Genomic DNA, 17,525 nt, shown 5'->3' with positions numbered 1-17,525 from the left:
GGACCTATATCCCTCCATGTTCATCTCTTCTTCCTCTCCGCTGCTCAAAATAAAAAATAATGGTACCAATATTTGCACACCTCCTCTAAAAGGTTTTAGGATATTAAGCTTTGATGGAGCATTAAAGGGGAACCCGGGGCCAACCGACTATGGAGGCATATTTCGAGATGAAAATTCTTTTCCACTGCATGAATATGGATTCTCCTAGGGCATTACAACAAATAATATGGAAAACTTTCTTGGCCCAGAGAATGGCCTGAAAATTGCTATTCGAAAAGGGTATATGCTGCTACAGGTACATGGTGACTCTCAACTTGCCATACAATGTCTACAAAAATTGTTACATGGCCAATCGGAGGACAAGTTAAGTCACAATTGGAAACTACATGAGGTGATTATGAGTGTTAAAAACATGCTTTCTTCCTTTTAGTATATTCTTCCACACTACACATGGCATGAAGGTAATAAGGTGGCAAACATAATAGCTAATTGGAGCAGTCACTCTCAGTGCTTGGCCCTTGATGAATAATGGACGACTGCTACCCACATTGAGGACATTCATTAAATAAAATGGTGTCTGCAACATTATAAGTCACAAGCAAAGGGAAGCATCCCCAATGGGGGTGACATTAATGTTTCAAAGGATAGTTACCATTATTAGAATATGTGAAATTACAACAGTGAAAAGGAAGGTGGGCATGGTGGGGAGATCCAAGGTCTCCACCTGTCTTGACCTCATCCTCGCGTGGCATCCACACTGCCTTCAAGAAAAAATGCACCTACTTCGTCAAATCAATTTAAATGTGGGAATCTAGTGGGAGAGGGGTCTCCGTCCAACATTCCCCTTGCTTTATGTTTTCGGCCATCGGAGCTGATCATGGATTCATCCAGAGAAGATTGCACGTGAATTATATTTTTAATGTGGATGTTAACATGCGTACGATGACACACACTTGTCCTTATTTGGTTTACACTCATTGAGGCCTTCTCTCTTTCTTATTCGATCATCTCTCGTCGGTTTTCCTTTATAAACATATGGACCTTACCCCAAGGTGCTGGGTTTTAAATATTTTTAGAAGGACCGCATAAGATTTCTAACTCTCCTTCAGCTCCTGGTTACCAACATTGGAGCTCAACGATTTATGTGAAGGTATGTCTATGTATTTCCAACCTTTAATATTCATTTATTGTTTTCAATTCATTGGCTATTGTGTATTGTTTCCCCTTGTAAGTTTATTAGGTTATTTCATGTGCCCATGTTCCTTATTTTTTTTCTTCATAACACAGTGACGGGTCCCTCCTTTGAGCTGGTTAATGTGTTACCCACTTTTTCCTCTCAAATTGTTGACGTTGTGGGTATGTGGTGTCTGGTATTCTGACACATTTTCGATATGGTTTTTATAGTATCATGGGTCGAGTCTTAGCTAATATGATTCTCCTTGTTCCAATTTTTCATTCTCTTCTACACATTGAGATTCAAAGGGAGGCTTACCACGTAAGTAATTTTGGGTTGATCTTCCATTATATGGTAGATGATGCCCTCATTTTTTTCAGTTTCCACACTTTCGTAATATTTCTTTTCCATCATTGTAGTCTCCTGGTCAAGTTGCCTTCACCCATTTATACACATTGTCCCTACTATTTCATGGCTCCCAGACAACTTCTACCTAGTTGTCAAGGTGTTGCCATCCCCCTCTCATCATCAATGTCTCTTTGGTTGGCACTCCGTGGCTTATCCTTTCGATTTTATCCCCCCCTAATGTGAGGAATGATATTCTTCACTACGGAGCTAAGGAATTTGGGGATCGAACATATTTTTCTAACTCTGAAATCAATGACGACACCTTCAGGTGAACTCCAGATCCCAGTGAATTTCAAAAAAATGAGGCTTCATTTTCCTCACTCCGTGGATGTACACCGTCAACTAGAAACCTTGCTTCACATGGTCATACAAGACAAGAAAGTAAACAATTATCAGTTATTTGCAGGAAAAGAGGAGATTAAACGAATTCTCTAGGACATTAGATACAATCTGGATGATGTCATGGCTAGATTAACATGGATGGAGCACTACGTGGTGTTCGATTTCGACTCCAGACCAGATTCGCAGCCTCAAACACTAATTGTTATCAATGCTCCAGTAGAGGATCCACCCCAAGGAAACTCCAACTCCCTCTCTCTAGTTATCATATTAGATTAATAGTTTCTCATGGCACTCAACTCTCCATTTTTTAATAGGCTACACCAGCTTTCCTATGTTTGTCTCACTTTGAAGATGTCTTAGTATGCTATATGCAAACATTGGTTTTGTTTGGCTGCCCTAAACGCACTTGTGCATGTAATTACTTATGGGAAATGCCTCATTTATCTAGCTTGAACTTATGGGAAGTTAACCCAAGGATTGCATGTGGCTATTGAAAAGGTCCAAAGTTATTACTAATACAAATAGTGAACTTTGTTCCCACTACTAGAATACAAGATCCCAAAAAGTTTTTGGGAGATAAAAACTATTACCATAATATCAGTGTTTCAGTAATATAAATATATCTATGAGACTTAAAATAAATAAATAAACTTAGAAAAAACCGGTGATATACATATATATGAAGCTTAAAATAAAATAAAAAACTTAAAAAAAAACTAATTCTTTTAACGAGATAAATACAATATCTAGAAAGTATTCTCAATACTCGTTCACTTTTGTGTTCTTCTAATGACTTTGACCTTTTGTTTCCTTCAATCTCACAACCAACTACAACATACAATGACTTTAGTTTACTCGACTTAGCTTTGTTATTCTTCTCATCACTTATAATGTCCCAAATTGTTTATGAAGTCATTTTTGATGGATTCAATGTTATTTTCTTCACTAAGCTTTGCCTAACACTTATAATAATTTATTTTTAAATTTTGTACTCAAGCCCTTTACCTCTTGTAGGCATTTTATTGTCGTTTAAGCCAGCTATTTTCTAACATTTTCCATGCTAATGTCTTTGCCAACACAAAATCTTCACACTTGGTAGGATGCGCGGTGATTTCTTTTCTTTATTGTAGAGGGAATCCCTTTTATGCACGGTTCTTGGAATTCAAACTATTGACACACTAACACCCTTTTCTATGGTAAATATTTGTACTTTTCTCTCATATATATATATATATCCCTTACATTCCATTAACTTTAACTTATATGGTTGCTTTCAGATTTGTTCATCATTCTATTGGTTTATGCTTTTTTATTATTTATTTATTGATGAAGTATAGACAAAACAATGCAATTTAATTTAAATAATAATTTAAATGCATCGTAATTGTTTTCAAACTTTCAAATATTATAACGCAGTGAACTTTGTAAATTGCAAATTAGGGGAGAGTAGCTTAACAAGTACATATTTTATTAATAACATTTATATATTTGAATTGGTTAATATTAGTTTATGCTTTTTTATTATTTATTTATTGATGAAGTATAGACAAAACAATGCAATTTAATTTAAATAATAATTTAAATGCATCGTAATTATTTTCAAACTTTCAAATATTATAACGCAGTGAACTTTGTAAATTGCAAATTAGGCGAGAGTAGTTTAACAAGTACATATTTTATTCATAACATTTATATGTTTGAATTGGTTAATTATAGTATATTTTAAAATAGTGATTTTATAATTTTAATTTATTTATTAATAATTATTAAATGAATGGTATGAATTTAATTTTTGTGAAATATTTAAATTTTTTTTTATCATACATTTATCTTAAAAATAATTATGACATTTTTACTTTTTTAATTAAATTGATTAATTAAAAAAATGGTATATAAACAAGTATCATGTGAAATGATTTTTTATTTTTTGAACATGTGGTATTGATAAATGGTGGTTGTGACACATGATATTGTATAGAAATCTTATTTACAAATCAAGAATCTCCATAATAAAGCAAGGGTGAATCTCCATGGTTAAAAATCTTGTTAAGCCTATAGGCTTATCTATTTTGTAATAGAGTTTCTAAAATTTCAATCTAATTATCAATAATTATTAGGTAGATGGTAGAGATTTAATCTTCACATAATGTTTTAGAATATTGATAGTAGTAGGCAAAATAAAACGGTTGAGATTTATTATTTTTATAAACAAGTGTTATAGGCATCTTAGTCCTTGCCAATCAAGTGGAGATCATGCTTTTAGAAAAATTGCAAATTGATATATAAAGTGAAATAATTAATTGATTACTAAGGAGCAAGGACTTGCATAAATTTGGGTGACTAGTAACCACTAATAAGTGTGCACATTTCATTTGTACTTGTACAAGTGTTGAAAAACACATAAATAATGGTGGAAAGTACTTCCTTGTAAGTATACTTATTTACATCTTGTTCATATCCATTCTTAATGCAAATACTTGCTTAAATTATGGTGGGCAGTAATCAATATTAAATATGTTATTTAAGTGAAAACAAACTATTTTCAAGGATTTTAATTTTGGGTGGTATTCCTATGGACGTTAACAATGAAAATATTTGCACAAACATATAAAAATCTTGGCATAAATATTGCAAATACATTCATAAATTATGCAATAAAAATACAAACCAATTATCCACATGGCATTGTATTCTACAAAGGGTGCAATAAACCCTTTAAGTTATTGTCCAATCAAATGTTTTTTCAATAATATTGAAAATATATATTTGTTTTTCAAAGTGAAATATTATAAATTACAGCAGTTGTCAGTTTTTTTGAGTTTTAGGCCTAGCCGGAATTCAGCCAAAAAATTTGTGATGGAATATTGATTTGTGTTGTTTAAACTGGTTTTTTTTAATGTATATATAGATTCAACACCCTCAAATTGGGACACTTCTATTGTGAAGAATTCACCCATCAAATTTGTGATTTCAATAAATCGCTACCAGATTCTACACAAATTTAGATAGAAACTAAACCCGATAAACATTTCAAAAAATCTCACAACTAGTAAATTACATTATTCAATGCTAAATTAATAATGTGATATAAACTTTGGCAAAAATTAATAATAATAATAATAATTAATTAATTTTTATTTTTAAAATATAATATATATTATTAAATAAATATTTTAATTTCTATCCTTATTTATAAACATTAACGATTTAATTTAATTTTAATTTTAATTTATATTTCTATAATTTTATTTTTTAAACCAAAAACTAACTACAATCAACTATTACAATTTTCAAATTCTTTTATTTTTTTTGTATTTTTACTCTTTGTTTATAACCTTCCACTCACAAAAGATTCATGAATCACATCCAACCTAGTATAAATTGATTTGTTTGTATGTATTGCTCAGATCACAAATGCATCAATAGGTATTGTTTTTGTTTCAAATATTTTTTCCGATTAAATTTGTTTAAAATATAATATAAAATTTTTAGAAATCATAATTTGAAATTGTTTAATTTATAAAAATTAAATATTTAAGAAATTTTACAAGGTGATAAATCAATTTATACCATCTATTTATACCTTTGTCAAGTTACTAGTTAGTTTGTTGGGTAAAATCCAATAAATCTATTTATATCTTTGTCACCTTACTAGTTAGTTTGTCCGGTAAAATCCAATCGGTCTGCAGAGAATTAAATTCTAGGGCTCTGCCTGTGTTTGTAGTCGTTTCAGGCTCCATCAGCGAAAAATCGAAAGTAAATGAAGTTGGAGGACTCTGCCCATCGTTTCCAACCTGCAAGGAAGCCGCCATTTTGCTTGTAACTGATCATAATTCTTCAAACTGAGTGCACTGCACGTTTACGAACCAAGGAACGCTATCTTGAAATGAGATTTTGGGGACAAAACAATAGAAACTCCATGGAAACGAATACAAAATTCAGGGAAAATTTTTTCCATCCGGAAATGCAAACTGAGCACAATTTACATATGAAAACGAGAGGATCGAGAAGAAAATAAATCCAAATTCTCACCTGCTATGCTTGATGTGCAGCTTAGTTGCTTCACTTATCTATCTATCTTAAATTTGGTAATTTCTTACTTATAAATAAGGTGGCATAGCTAACTTTCCCTGCGGGCTTAGTTAAATTATTAAATTTTGAAATTAGTAAATTAAATGTTTTTTTTAAATGTATACAACTTTATGTCCTTTAGTTCGATTATTAAACTTTAAAATCAGTAAATTAAATGTTTTTATAATGTATACAATTTTGTTGTATGTCATTCTGCTATGTATTCTTGCATATTACACTGTTGGAACTTAAAATTCCTACTTCTACAATTCTGATGTATTCTTGCATATTATACTGTTGGAACTTAAAATTCCTACGTCTACAATTCTGAATACACAATGATTTGGAGTTTAAAATGATTTTTTTGTTTAAATCACCAACGAGGTATTTCTCTGTAATAATATTGTTTCCATAAAATTATGACTTCTAATTGATAAAAAGTTTCACTAAAAGTCCAAAATAAATTAATTCACATTATTCATCAAATTTACAAACAAACCACATCTACCACTAGATTTTATCTTTTTCTACATAATTACGTAAAAAAATATTAACTAAATAGACAAACCATTTCACTACATTCCAAATTCTAAAATAATGATATATGCAACTAAGGTAAAAGCAAGTTACATTTTAACTTTTTTTACCTTTGTTGTGAATAAATATAATAAAATTAATAAATAAAACCGGTTAAGTTAATTAAGGAGTTGCCTATAATGCGACTTTTTGGAGTTTCGGGTGTCGGAATCTAATGCAGAAATTTGAGGTGAAATCTTCATTTATGTTATTTAAACTAGTTTTTTGACTATATATATGGATTTAGCACCATGAAAAACCCCTAGGGCACTTCTATTGTGCATGGTTTACCATCAATCTTGAAATTTCAATGAATTCTTGTCTTTTAAAAAATGGCACTAAAGACAACTCTGTTAATTAATATATACAAAATAATGAAAAAATGTATTTTCAAAATGAAAATAAAATATTGTTGGACACCTAATCCTAAAGGGTTAGCGTGGAAGTTGAATGGACAAAGAAGTCCAAGAGACCTTGGGATCTGAATCCCAAGAGTCACCTATTGTACTATAAATGTACATCTATTGTCTGTCTCGCTGTCCATGTGAGTTTAACATGGTATCAGAGCCATGATGTGTGGCCTGTGTAGTTTTTTCATGGTTTATTTTAGCTGAGCGCCTATGTCCTGCGTGCCTCTGTCCTGACACTGAGCACTGTCCTGAGACTGCTTGCCTCTGTCCTGAGCACCTCTGTGAGACTGCGCATTGTCCATAGTTATGCGCTACTGAATGGGCGTTTTTGATATTGAATGCACCTGAGAAGCATAAGCGTTCATGCAGAAAATATACCCTTGATAATCTGCCTCTGACATACCTGTCTCTGCGCCTCTAAGCCTGAGCGTTTATCTGACACACCAGCGCTGCATATGCTCTCTGCGCCCTCTGCCATTACGTACGTTGCTGCCAGTACGTTGAATTGAACTTGTCTACGTTGAATCCAGCTGCCAGTACGTTGAATTGAGGTATGAGTATACTAAATGCTGTGGACTGTGTTGTTTATTTGATGGACTGCGTTTTTCTGTAAAACGTTTGGGCTACCCTGCGTTGAATGGAACGTTGGACTACTACTCTACGCTTGACTGTGTGTTATTGGTGTGCGTTGGCTTTAAACCTATGTTACCAGAAACGAGAAACGGGAAACGAAACGAGAAACGAAAACGGTACGAGAAACGGAGTTGGGAGGTTTCGCACTCTAGGAAACGAGGAGAGAGAAAATTAATCGTATATGTGTTAAAGGAAAACAAATCAACTGAAAAAGGGACAATAGTACATAAATAATCAACTTTCTATATACTTGGCATAAGCCTCTAGATTATTGAATGAATACATGACTGAAATCTACAATAAAGAGTGAAAATACAAGCTGAGAATGCGAACTACCGCCTGTAAAAAATTTCCCATAAAATATATGCACCCGTTAGCTAAAATAACCGTAGAAAACGGCGTTTCCGTCTGGTTTCCGTTTCTTACACGTTTTATACGGGGAACGGTGGCAACCGTCCCGTTTCTGGTAACATAGCTTTAAACTCCATTGTATGTAAGATATAAAGAGAGGAGGCATTTTATGGTATGAACGCGTATTATTGGTGCGATGCATTTCTTTATGTTCATGTGTGAAATTCGATAGTCTGGGTGAAACATTTGAAAGCGTTCTGTGCATTCAAATCTGGGCTGGTTGTTCCTTGACACTGTCGTACTGTTCAGCTCTTCCCGGAAAAGGGAGACAAAATAATAAAAGAAATTGCAGCCAGAACCCGTGAAGAGAGCATGGAAATCCAGTAACATGACAAATGCTCCATACTTTTTACAGACAGTGGAAATAGACCGTAAATCTGCAACTCTGACAGATGGATTAGTAATAGATTCCAGGAAAACAACTGTATTATAATTTCTGGGTTCTGCAGTTGTAGTCTGCCCATTTGCTTTAAGAATGTTCTTGAGAGAAAGCTCAAGAGTTTGTACGTTGTGCACATCTAGAAACTGTGATACCATAGCAGTCAAACTGTGCCAAAATAAGATCACCTGCTTTGCAGAAAGATAATATTGCTGCCACTATAGCCCCCATGCCAGAGGATGTCGCCAAAACCTTGTTCGGCTGCTTCAAGAAGAGCGACGGCCTTTGCAAGTTCGTCGGAGTTGGGAGAACCATATCGTCTGTAAACGTAGCGGGCAGAGGCTAACTCTTCCAGGGATCGAACTCGTAAACTGACGACTGCCACAAGGCTTTCCCACTGAAAGCATTGCTAGAATCCCCTGCGCACAACGACCCTGCACGAGCACAAATTGAGGAATCCAGGAGCTCCTCACCGGCCATGTTTTTGGCATCAAAGATTCACTTCTTTTTGCTTTCTCTGCCGCGCTTGAAAGAGAATAGTTACTGCAATAAATCCAAGGCCTCAAAATATTTCTGAGCAGCCATATATCTGGCATAAATAGATTTGTACATTTGTTGAGCTTCATAATAATTTCCAGCTTGTATAGAATCTTCTTTTCATTGTTAAATTCTTGGAGTGTATTGTTGGTAAGCCGTGTAGATTTGTTGAAGTTCTTGGCACCAGTCCAATAGGAGATCGAATTGCAGAACCACTCTTCCAAATCAGAAAACCTTGTTTACATACGCTAACAGCAGTTCATTTGGAAACGGAACGAATTGATGTTGTACCTGTAGCAGTCTTTATAAAGTGGCCGAATTGATTTCAAGACCTTCCCAAGATGAGCGCTGTTGCATGGTGTATGTTCCATTGCCAAATTCAAGTTTGAATTACTGTGAAAATGTTTGATGTTACGGCCTGTAGGAGAGGGGGACGGTTTCTGATTTTCCTAAGTGACTGAGCGAGGATGGTATTCATATTCATCTTCATTGTCAATGAAAAACCTCTGGCAGGCTGACGACGACGATTCTTGCTTCGACTTCGTGAAATGCCTGTGGGGCTTATTCCTCAATTTATAGTATTCAGAAACGTGGAATAAACATTGATCTACATGCCGACAGAAAAAGACCACTAGTATTTGTTTTCGATCTGCATCTGTACAGTTAAAGAGAGGGTCGATCTCTGAAGCCCATGGTGTGAGCTCACGAGACCGTTGTCATTTCCGACTTATTGAAGCCCTTGGATTCGAACAAGGTGTTTAACTCGTCCACGCTCATCATTGCTTCTGGGAGATTGCCTGCAACTCAAGAAGCTTCCTTGCAGTCAGAGAGAACAAGCTCAGTTTTGGTACCTTGGAAATTGAATTCAAGAACAAACAGAAGTCAAGCCGCACTCTGCGAAATCATAGCTGTCCAGAGCTTTTATCACCAACTTTGCCGCTTCAGGGACTCCACTAAACGCCACCGCCAATTCCTTTTGAAGGGTTTCAAACTCGTTAATGTTGTCGATTATGTAATTTTTGAGGCTATCACCGTCAGCTTTGATCTCAAGGCGGCCTTTGACAGACGAGAGAATTTTAGTAAATAAAGAACTGAGGACACTCGAACCGGCGACCTGGGAAAATCCTCATTCATCGCATGGAAGGTAACTATGAGCGGCAACATGTAATAAAGAGTGCAGTGCATAAATAAATTCAAAAGTCATGAGAAGAATTCAAAGGAAAGTTAATGTAATCCAAAGAGACTATGTTTCTAGTGTTTCATTGAATTTCTCGTTTGAGTAGGTTTTCCATAATTTAGTAACCACTCTTTCACTAATTACCTTCACAGTATTCATCTGAATTTGTTTGGATATATGCACTAGAGTGAAATGGCTATCAATGGAGACTGAGAATATTAGTGAGAATGTTGTGAAGCCCATGGTATCAGTTCAGGAAGCCGCCCATTTTAATAGGTAGCCGCTTGTAGAGTAGCAGTTAAAGCTCAGAAGACAATTGGATGCCCTCTCCGCTCAGCGCTTCAACGTTTTGAAGGATTGAACACTGCATTATATATTTCGACCAGCATATTGAACGCTGCATATATATATCGACCAGCATATTGAACGCTGCATATATATATATATCGACCGACATTATATTTGGTAGTTCTGTGCTTGAATTGATCGATATTGGTTGAAATTTTTGAGGTTTGGAAGGTGCAGATTATTGCACAGGTATAGGAGGTTGTTCGGTTCCAAGGTTTTCAAAGATGGGGCCTTCTGCTGGCCTGCTTTAGTTTTGAGTATTTACTTGTGACGCTCATTTCCTTAAGTCAAGATTGTTCACAGCGTTATTCATGAATGTTTCCAATAGGGACATCATTTATTCTTCTCAAGGAACTGGTGAAGCCATGGTTCAATTGATATCAGTCCTGTATTGCACTTGGTAATTTTAGAAATTTTATTTTTCTGTTAAAGCTCATCTTGGTAAAGACTGAGCAATAAGTGCTGACAAGAATGAGTTTATTCAAGGAGATTATGAGTTGATGCTTTAAGGATGTTGTTTCTTTCATTCTCTAATCATAGTTTGGTTAAACTTTGGCTGCCATGCGAAGAGTTTTGCTGTTGACAGAGAAAACCTATTGATTTTGTAAATTTGGAGGGAAGGAAGAAGCTTTTGTTCTGCTTGGACTAATTTTCAGAGAGAGATTTGCTGAACTTTTGCATCTAGATATATTTTTTCTGTTTAGTAAAGATATCCAGAAATGACTAAAATTGGTGAAATATTGGAGTTCTTAAAAACTCTCATACATTCCTCAGATCATGATACAGTGAGAATAAGCAAAACTTCTCTGGTTGATATTAGAACCTGTTTGTATAATGTACAAGAGAATATTGAGTTTTTGCAGCTTGAGACAAAGCTACAGCAGGAAGAATTACAGCACTGGAGTCATCATTCTGAACCTGTTTCTGTTCAGAACAATGAAGCAGACTCCCATAAACAACAAGTCAATAATGGTACAGTTCATTCAAATAAAGTAGCAGTTGTATATGCAGATGCAGAAACTCAGTCTGCACTTCCCAAGCCCATCATCAGACCTTGGGAACAGCTTGTCCACAACAAGCACAAAACTGGTCTTGGTTATGACAAGGACTTGTCCTTTCATATTCCAGACTATGCCAAGCCCATTCAGTTTCAGAGTGCTGGATTCATTTATGACAGTTCACCTGCTCCTTATGACAGTTCAGTTTCAGCTGTTCCAGATTCTACTCCTCTTCCACCGCAGCAACAACAACAACACATTGTAAAATGCCAACACTGTGACCGAGTTGGGCATTTGAAAGATCACTGTTTTGATCTTCATCCATGTAAGCACTGTCATAAAACCAGCCATTCTTCACACAGATGCTTCAGAAACAAACATTCTGCAAGAACAAAGATTCATCTAGGATGGATCGCTTCTTGGCAATGGGCATCAACAGCCAAGAAGATATTCCAAACACATGTCAGAACTTGTTCCAGAGTATTGAGCAGTCTTGCAGTTGAGTTTTCTCCATCTTCTCACCTTGTACCTGACAGGGGGGAAAATGATGGTCATCTACAAGCTTCAAAGCCACATCAAGCGAGCCTGAGCCACAACCTGCCACACCAGTTTCAGAGTTGCAGCCAGAGACAAAGATGCCCATGAACACACATTGAGAACACTTCCTCTAGCAGAAGACTCCAGCTTCTTGCCAGCATTGGAAGAGTTCAGGAATTGCATTAAGCATTCCAGAGTTGTTGGTTATCCTTAAACCATCACAGGTTGAGACTTCCCTTTTAATGTTGAAGTTTTACCTTTTATGCGGGGTGAGACCTCCCTTTTATGGTTGAAGGTTTCCCTCTTTAAAACAATAGGATCACTTCCTCTAGCAGAAAACTTCAGTTTCTTGCCAGTTTTGGAAGAGTTCCGGGAACTGCACTAAGCGTTCCAGTGTTGGTGGTCATCCTTAAACCACAGCCCTTTTTTACCAACATTTCATAGAGCACATTCAGCCTAGTGCTGCCATGCATTTTTTGCACATTTTGTATTACAGCTCTCTTCTTGGACTCATACATAACCCTTCGGATTAAGGGGGGGAATGTTGGACACCTAATCCTAAAGGGTTAGCGTGGAAGTTGAATGGACAAAGAAGTCCAAGAGACCTTGGGATCTGAATCCCAAGAGTCACCTATTGTACTATAAATGTACATCTATTGTTAATAAAAATTGTACTCAATGATTTATCTTTCCATCTGTCTCGCTGTCCATGTGAGTTTAACAAATATAATAAAATAATTTATTAATATTTTAGTTTAATTGATATCCACTGTCATGGTGAGATCACAAATCTATTTTAAAAACCAGTGTAAAGTATATTTTCTTTTCGTGGCCATTATGCCTTGACGAAGGATGTCTATATTTGTTTTCCATGGCCATTATGCCTTGACGAAGGATGTCTATTCCTCCCAACATGGGTAATATTAGTAATGTCTATTCCTCCCAATGTGGGTAATTTTAGTAAGGAAAGCTTGTAAAATCTATATGGTATGGAATGATACACCAAGGAAAATGATAAAAAGACAGGTGGCACACGAATGACATGAAATATCGTTAATGTGAATTTTGGAATTATACACCAAGGAAAATGATAAAAAGACAGGTTGCACAAATCATGAATGACATGAAATACTGTTAATGTGAATTTATTGGCTTTTCGTTGATCCAAAATGTTTATACTAGCAACTTGCATTCCATAATAAAAATGTTTATACCAGCGACTTGTATTCCATAATAAAATGCAGACTATTAAAGTTGTTGTACGCAGGCTATGCCGGGCACTAGGAGTAGGGACTATGCGATGTGCAATGAAACAATGACTCCATAGTGGCATCAAACCCAGGGCATGTCTTATCATTTTTTTTAAATGATGCAAAATATAAGGATGCAAGCTAGTAATTAATTCCATGCAAGTATCGATTTCTGCTTTAAACTGGTAAATACATATGCAGACATACAATATTGGCTGCTCAAAGTGTACCGTGAAATCATTGCAAAATAAGAGGTTGACCAATAGATAACCAAAAAACTAAAATAAAATAAAAAAAATATTTTTATAAAGCTAACTTTAGACAAAGAATTTTAATTTTTGGTCAAATAATTACTAATTAGGTAATCAATGATTTACCCAATATCATTATACCTACCCTCACAAAAATAATAATGAATAACTTAACATGTAATATAAACATTATACTTAAAACAATATAATATTAAATATAATCAAAATATTAAAAAGCAATTTTAAAAATATAATATAAACATTTTACATCAAACAATACAAATAAAAAACAAAATATATTATAATATATGTTTTAAAATTTGAAATCATGTTTCATATTTACATTCATCATATTTTACATTTAATATTTCATTATCGCATATGGATTACAATACTTTCTCTTCAAAATTTTGATTTAAAAAAAAAAAAAAATTATATATTTTCGCATGATTTTGCATATCACATCAAAATAAAAAAAACTCCACTATGTTTAAACCATTTGGCCCCTTTCCAAATTAAACGGTGGAATCCAGCAATAATAGTGGAAAGTTTTCCAGATAGGCGTCTTCCTGCAAACATTGCATATGTATAAGCCGTAAAGTGTTGGACTGATCAACGGTGACCTGGACAATTACTAATTTCCTTTTGCTCATTTATTACTTTTATTGCCATGTTATTAATTAGAATTTAATGGGATATATCCCTCTTAAGGACTGTGACGGTCAAAAACAGGGACATATTATAAGGCATTCTCAATTTCAGAATTGTACTGGACAGATAGGTAGTTAATTGTATTGGACAGTTTATCAGTAATTAATTTAAATATATAAACAGAAAATTTAAAGGACATTTTTGTTTTCCACGTCTGCCAATGCCACCTGGGCATTCAAAACCAGAAAACTAAGTTGTTCTTTATGCCACAGCGTGACATAAAAGTTATTTTATTTCAGTCGCGCTCACGGCCATCTGTGTTACCACACTTAGCCCACCGCTGCTAGGTGGTTAACCGCGCTTCTGTTAAGTAGGGTTAGTTAGATGAGTTCGGTGAGTCGAATAGGAGATGTAGCGGGAAATAAATGATGCACGTCAGTACTGGTAATATAAAATTATTGCAAAATAAAAGCTTAACCAATCGATGATTAGAAAATTTAAAAAAATTATTTTAAACCATAAAAAATTTATTTTATAAATTAACTTTAACTTTAAACAATTTTTTTTAATTTTTAGTCAAAAGATTAATAATGATCTGGTCAATGTTTTTCTCAATATGTTATACTCGGCAATTCCTATTTCTTACTTTATAGGAGTTTTAATGCGGCCTGACATAGGACCGGTATAAAGCGATACAACACGTCGCTATTTTTATTTTTTCTCTCATCACTTAGCAGCGTGTTGTATTGCCTTATACCAGCCCCATATCAAGCCGCATTAAAATTCGTATAAAGTAAGAAATAGGAATTGCCCGTTATACCCTGCCATGCCGCAGGTATAACAATAAGTCAAAACCTTCGTATAGCCGAGTCCGACTATTCCGCCCTGTTCGTTCGAATTTTTAGACTTATTCGGAATTCAAGGGTTTATCTAGAAGTTGGTGTATAACGTGGCCACCAACACTTTCGACGGGGGATCCGTCCAAAACATCTGGAAACAATTGGACAAATTTCTGGTAAGCCGTAATGGTGATGTAGACGTGGACGTGACCTCTACATCCAGTCCACGATGGATGAATGTCGCGGACGAAATTGCTTAATACTTTTCAAATTAATTGTTTTGAGTGTTATTTTTTGGAAGTTTTTATTGGGTTTTTTAATTTAATTTTTCTAAAATTTAGTAGGAATTTATTGAAATCACAAGTTTGATGAGTACTTTGTACAATTTAAGTGTTTTAGAGTTTTTCAGAGCGCTGAATCTATATATAATCGAAAAACATCTGGCAAGAATTTATTGAAATCATAAGTTTGATGAGTGACCCCTACATAATCGAAGTGCTCTAAAATTTTTTCAAGATGCTGAATCCATATATATCATAAAAAACCAATTTAAATAATACAATAAAATTGCACCTCAAATTTTTCAACCCGATTCCAACACAAAAAAATCTTAAAAATTACACTGAAAACAACTCCCATTCAAAATAGCGAACGCTCTCGAAATGTCTCTTTTCAAAAGATATTAACCATAATAACAACAAGCATCCACACTTTATGTGCAGCATTTTGAAACCCATGACATACAAAGAACGTGGACCACCTAGATTCTGCGTGCAGATGAATGCAGGGGCAAGACTTTTCTTGCTTCTAGAGATTATTTCCAGATATGGAATACGTTCAAATTCTCAATAAAACGACACACTAAAAATCTCAATAAAAACAAGAGATGACTACTCTTATAACAAAATATTGTTTTGTATAAAGAAAAAAATTGAGTTGAATTCACTTCAAATTTTAGAAGGTATATTAAATTTTAGTTTTCTGGCTTCAAGATATTATTTCCACGTAGATGGAATACATTCAAAATATCAATGAAACGATACGCTGAAAATCTCAATTAAAACAAGGCATAGGCTACTCTTATAACAAAAGATTGTTTTCTAGTGAAAAATGAGTTGGTTTCAGTTAAAAGTTAAAAAGTACCTTGAATTTTGCATGATTCAAGTTACATGTATACTTAATATTATAGATATTGTGCAGTTAAAAGTTGAGAAGTGCCTTGAATTTTACATGATTGAAGTTACAGTTATACTTAATATTGTGCATTAGATAATGGGTTGACCCTTCATTAATCTATTGTTAACCAAAAATTAAACCAACAATGTGTAAAGTTGATATTGATATTAGGAATAAAGTAATTTATTTTTTTGAATTTGTAAAGTTGATATCGATATTAGGAATAAAGTAATTTATTTTTTTGAATTTTTGAATTTAAGTTGAGTAATTTATTTTTTTGAATTCTATTTATTTAAGTTGTGATTGATTTAGAGAGATAGAATCTAATTTAGCAATTATGACTTCCGTTGTTATATGTTGCAGGTGTGTTTACATTATAAAAAGAATTAATTTGTTTTTTGAACTTTGCAGAATGTACATTATCGTTGAACTTTGCACAAGTACATTATGCCTAAAATCATAATATGATAAGTTATTTTATTTATCTACCTTTATTTTCATTATTTTTTTGCAAGGAATGTGGAAGTAGCGAGGATACGATGTGTGCGAATGGATAGGGTTGACTCTGATTGGCCTTTCATGGAGATGAACGACATTGTTACAATGTTATGTTGCCACATGGGCCACTGGCTCGCTACCATGTCATGTGATAGAGGAATGTGGAAGTAGCAATGCTGGCACATAGGCCATTGGTTCGAAGGCAAGTTGGGAGTCGGACTTGACTATGGCCAGCCTTCCTCCGCCACAAGCCCTTTATTCCAGATGACCAACTACTAACTATCAATGCCATTCATTTTTCACATGGCAACAGGTTAGTGGCGCAGGTTGTCGTAGTTCATAGTATAACATTGAAACAAAAATGCTTATCTTCCACATGATACCAGCTCAGTGGCCCACATGGCAGTATAACATTGTAACAAAGTCATTCATCTTGCACATGGCAGCAGCTCAGTTGTGCAGGTGGCAATAGTGAGCTGAAAAGCTAGTGGGGGTCGACCCTATCCATTAACGCGGCCAATTTTGTTATTTCTTTATTGGCGCATTAACCTACCTAACTTGATATATATATACCACATTGAAGTGGCTCAATGGCTCACGTAGCAGCCTTGACCCTGACTAAATTTAAAATATCAATATATAGTAGTTTGAATATGAATATATATATATATATATATATATATATATATATATATATATATATATATATATATATATATATATATATATATATATATATATATATATATATATATATATATATATATATATGACATGGTAGCGAGCCAGTGGCCCATGTGGCAGCATAACATTGTAACAACGCCATTCATCTCCGTGAAAGGCTAACCAGAGTCAACCC

This window comes from Pinus tabuliformis, chromosome 4_1 (assembly GCF_031772625.1).
Source record: "Pinus tabuliformis cultivar Carrire ecotype Pingquan chromosome 4_1, CPIR1, whole genome shotgun sequence".
Lineage (NCBI taxonomy): Eukaryota > Viridiplantae > Streptophyta > Pinopsida > Pinales > Pinaceae > Pinus > Pinus tabuliformis.
This window is presented reverse-complemented; position numbering follows the sequence as displayed.